At 51.2% G+C, this 5,036-nt stretch overlaps 1 long non-coding RNA gene across 1 annotated transcript; it reads right to left on the bottom strand.

The window, feature by feature from the left end:
* Positions 1 to 446: 446 nt before the first annotated feature.
* Positions 447 to 2,452, bottom strand: LOC121024420 (uncharacterized). The gene is made up of 2 exons (XR_005787696.1): positions 1,797 to 2,452; positions 447 to 1,038 (listed from the first exon to the last, which is right to left on the bottom strand). It is a non-coding gene; the product is annotated as an uncharacterized LOC121024420 (long non-coding RNA).
* Between the last annotated feature and the right edge of the window lie 2,584 nt (positions 2,453 to 5,036).

Here is a 5,036-nt window from a genome sequence, read left to right as displayed (position 1 = left end):
GCAAGATCACATTTCTTGCAATTTGTTTGGAGTCAAGGGACAGCAGAGTGTGGGAGAAATTGTGTACAACGCTTTGAGCTCCGGCCCTATGAATCTCCATGTTCATCTACCTTTCCGTAGAGACCTTGGAGACTATGTTAAAGACAGTAGCATAGGGGCGCCTGGGTGGCGCAGTCGGTTAAGCGTCCGACTTCAGCCAGGTCACGATCTCGCGGTCCGTGAGTTCGAGCCCCGCGTCCGGCTCTGGGCTGATGGCTCAGAGCCTGGAGCCTGTTTCCGATGCTGTGTCTCCCTCTCTCTCTGCCCCTCCCCCGTTCATGCTCTGTCTCTCTCTCTGTCCCAAAAATAAATAAAAACGTTGAAAAAAAATTAAAAAAAAAGACAGTAGCATAAAAACTTGAAAGGAGCTAGGATCCCTAAATAATCACCACCACCTCGTTGAACTGTGCCATGGGTGAGCATTCATTTTTTATTGTTTTAGGACACCGCCATTTCAGAGATTTTTGTCACAGCAGCCCGCCTACACCAACTAATGCATCATTTATGGCCACCTCATTTCCTATCCTTTTCAGCATCTCAGGACTCTCCCTCATCCTTCAGCTGGCTGCCTCCAGAACCACGCAGAATCACAAACCCCAGACCTTGCTTTTTTAAAGTGCAAATCAGTGTGGTCCTTGAAAGGAAGAAGGCATGCCTAGACCCACCTATGCCCACCACTCTTCACCCTGGTTTGATTTTAAAATATCCCAGCGGCATCTCATAACGAGGAAGAGAAAAGGTGGCTGGGCCTGACACAGACCTAGTTTGCGATTTCTCCCCGTATTCAGTGCACGTCGTCTTAAAGCTCATGAGAGTTGAAAGGTACGTTGAGTCAGCTTTATCCACCAGCTCAGGGCAAAGCTGGGCCCCATCTTTAGAACTTGTTGCAGAAAGGTGAGTCATTACAACATCTCTCCTCCAAAGTAACAGCCGGATTAAAGAGCACCAAAGGGAAACACACACTGCTACAACCTTGGTATCCATATGAAAGGGTGTCATCTGCAGAAGGGCGGAGAAGAGGACAAATGAGACCCCGAAGCCTGGACTGCAGACCCACGGCTGTGGGGTTCAGCATGTCCTGGTGACCAGTGTTCGTTAAATATTGCTGAATGAACCAGTAGATCTTTGCATCGACAGGTGAATCAAGGAATGAGGAGAAAATGGAAACATCCTTCAAGGATGCCTGCTCTCTGCCTCCCAGGATTGAGATATTTGAGATGGAGCCCCCTAGTGTATCCTTCGTAGGCCAGCTCTGGGGGCTCTGTGTCCGAGGGTTCAATCCCTCCCCACACAGCAGCGGGCAGGAAGGGGTGAATAGAAAATGCCCTAATACCCTCTCCGCTCCCCGCCCCCGCCCATGTCTGCTTCTGGTAACACAACTCTCTACCACACTCAGGTCAGGGTCAGTGGGATTTTAGCAGCCCTTCCAGTCACCCCAGGAGCTAACAGAAGATCCCGTCTTCTTCTCTTACAGGTACTGGCCCAATTAGGGGTCACTGACAGCTGAGTACCTGAACCAGGTGACACAGTTTCACAAGCTTAGTGACAAAAGAAAATCAACCCCTGCCTATACTGCTGCTACTCCCAGGGTTCCTAAGGCCCCAGTTCCCTGGGTCCTAGAGTCACTTGCCTTGTCCTGGGGGCCCCAGCTCCATTGGTCCCATGAGGGATTCATACCACTCCCACCCCTGAACCTCCACTCCTAGCACTTAACTTCAGGCAAGGGTCACCCAGGTGACTTCTCAGGACCCACCTACCTTCGTAGACCTTCCTCAGGAAGCACCGCTGGCTGCCTTGAGTCTCGCAGACACTTTCCCCAGTCTCGCAAACCCCACTGGCGTTGACTCGTGGGCACTGGAGACATGGTAGAGCTGGAAAGTCAAAACCCGCATGATGAGCCTCGGCCACCACTGCCTCCTGGCAGATCAGCAGGGAGCACACCTTCTGGGCCACACGCAGCCTGGACGGGGCTGGTTCCCAGGCCTGAAGAGGTGGCTGAGAGCAGGGGATTTCTGGGTGCTTGGCACACCCCTGGGAGGAGGCATACGTGAGTACGGACAGGATCCTCCTCTACTCCCAGGGATGGAGGAGGATATGGGAGGGTCAGAAGGAGGGAAGGAGGCAAGTCAGGGAGGGCAGAGGAAAGGAGAAGAAAGGAAGGAGGAGGGAGGAGCTGCGGGTGTCACCGGCAGACGTCTCACCCACGGCCCCAGCTCTTCACTCGTCTCCAGCCTTAGCATGGGCAGCTGCTTGCCCCGCCCTCACTCTGCCACTATGAGTGCCTGCTATGTGCGAGGCACTCTCGCCGATGTTGGGAACAGAGTGACAGGAGAGAGACATGAAACACGCATGTCACTTAGGCACTAAGTCAACAAATAAATAAGAGAAATGACTCACAGAGGACAAGGGAGAACTTCGGGTCCTGGTGGCAGAGGAAGAACATGGTCCTGAGTGAACGTGACCTAGCGGGGTGGGAGGCAGTAGGGCTGTTTCCTCATCTGAGGGCTCAGAGGAGTGTTCGGAGGGGTCACTTAGCTCAAACATGAGCAACTGAAAGAAAGAAAAGCTGACTCTTTAAACACCTGGGAGATGTTGGGACACCGGTTCCAGGAAGACACATGGGCAAGTGCAAAGGCTCAGAGACAACATTGGTCTGGCCGGTTCTAGGAAGGAAAAAGGCAGCAGAGGGAGAGGAAGGGGGAAAGGTTGGCAGACTGGGGAAGTGAGACTGAAGGGGTCCCAGGGACCAGATGCAACAGGCTCTTCTTGGGGCTGCAGTGTCCGCTCGGGGGCCCCACCATCGTGGTTGCTGTCTGTGTGCAGGGTGACTGGTCCCACATGGCCCCCAGCATGCTGGCCAAGTATCCAAGGACTCCTTTTCTTCTTGCCATTTTGATCCTGTTTTGCTGGGTTTTTTTTCTGAATATCAATGAGCCTGGTGCTGAGACCCCTTCACTGCCACAACGTCAAGCCGACACACGATCCTTTCTACTCAAGGAGACTCCCCTATGTTACCAACTCCAGACATGGCTGCCTCAGCCTTGCATGAGTCCTATTAAGTTCTCAACTGACCAGTCTTGACCCACAGGGAGGGTTCTGTCTATGCCCCTATTCAGTAGGAAGAACTTATAGAAGATGAGACCTTCCGTCTTCAGCGACCTTAATGATTTAAGGGTCAAGTTTGTTCAGGGGGCAAAATGATGGGAGAAAACAACGTAAGCGGGACTTTGCTGTGGTTCACAGTCTCGGGCAGAATTCCTGAGGTTCCTGCAGCCACGTCAACGACTTCCTTTAGTGTTTTACCACCATAGCTTTGCTCTTGTTACTGTTAGTTCCCTCTGATAACCGTTGACAACCCCCGTCCCCGAAAATATATATTAGCAATCACCTTGCAGACATATGGCCCAGCTGCTACACATTTGAAGGTCTTGTGACTAATGTTTTACGAGACAACAATAAAAGCAGCCTTATCTTAACAACAGCTAGTGCTCCAAGGTCCTGGACACCTTGTCTTTACCATGTACAAATTCCTTGGAGACTAGACTATCCTTCACTCCCTAACTAACAAGTACATATTCAATCACTTCTCACAATCCCAGGGCAGCTCTTTCTGCCCACAGGTCCCGTCCCTGTGCTATAACAAAAACACCTTTCTGCACCAAAAAAACAAAAACAAAAACCATAAACCAAAACCAAAAAACCCAACAAACCCAACTAGATGGGCCCTAAGTGGATTTCCCACACGTCGTACAAAAAAATTCTTTTAATGCTGATGAGTAAGTGCAAGGTTGATTATGTGCCCTGCTAGTATTTCAAATATTTGGGGGTAAATAAAATGCATTACTAAAATTAACTTTACACATTTGTTATTTTTTGAACACGTCTACTCAGAAACTCAGAATTACATACATAGCGGGCCTTGGGACCACCGTCCGGGCCACGGTGAGAATTGGGATTTTACTCTACAAGAGGAGGCATTGTAGGGTTCAAAGTGGGGAGTGACATGAACGGTTTCTGTGTTGTGAGCATGATGTACTTTAAGGAGGAAAGCAGGAAAGAGGCCCCGGGCAGGTGAGAGATAGGGACACAGGAAATGGGAGAGGAGCCACTGGTCGGGAGAGGAGCCACTGGTCAGCAGGGTCGCTGCAGTGGGCTTCGCCCAGCCTCGGGGCCTCAGCCTTCCCCTGCACATGATGACGGCTACTGCTGCACACACACAAGGACTCTGGGGGGCACACTCACCTTGCACACGGGGCTGCTGGGGTCTACAGAGACACGGCCCCTGGAGGCATCCCTCTCCCAAGAGCGGGCGGGGAATCAGTGGATAGACACTCCAACTGTCTCACACTTGCTCTGGGATGGCTGGTGGCCTGAATCACACTGTCCTCCACAACGTCCTGACACAACTGGGCTCTACATGCCCACCATGAAGCCATCTTGATGACGCGTCTTCTATCAGCTTCATCCCTTCCGTGCCTCACTTTCTCCCTCCCCTGCTAGTATTTCCCGGGGTCATTTACGGGACAAATGATTTGTACTCATTTCTGTCCCTGAGAGTCAGCTTCTGAGGGAACACAAATCAGGATGATGAATTTTCATTTACATGGAATGTTGTCAGAATTCAGTCAGCATTTTTTTTTTTTTTGATGGTGAGAGAGAGAGAGCGTGAGTGGGGGAGGGAGGAAGGAAAGAGAGAATCTTAAACAGGCTCCAGGCACAGGGCAGCGCCCGATGCAGGGCTGGTTGTCACGACCCTGAGATCATGTCTTGAGCCTCAGTCAAGAGTTGGATGCTTCACCAACTGAGCCATCCAGGCGCCTCAACTTGGCATGGTTTTTGTTCTGAGTCTTCTAGTGCACGTGCCAAAAAAGAAACGTGGACTCTTAATAGGCTGATTCCACCTGCAGATGGAGAACATTGCAAACAAGTGCCGCCAGCGACCATTGCACGTTTCAGTCAATCCACGGGATCAAATGAAAGCTGTGGGCACTATTCTG

Source organism: Herpailurus yagouaroundi, unplaced genomic scaffold (genome assembly GCF_014898765.1).
Source record: "Herpailurus yagouaroundi ecotype Mexico unplaced genomic scaffold, PumYag 64639, whole genome shotgun sequence".
NCBI classification, from domain to species: Eukaryota; Metazoa; Chordata; class Mammalia; order Carnivora; family Felidae; genus Herpailurus; species Herpailurus yagouaroundi.
This window is presented reverse-complemented; position numbering and strand designations above follow the sequence as displayed.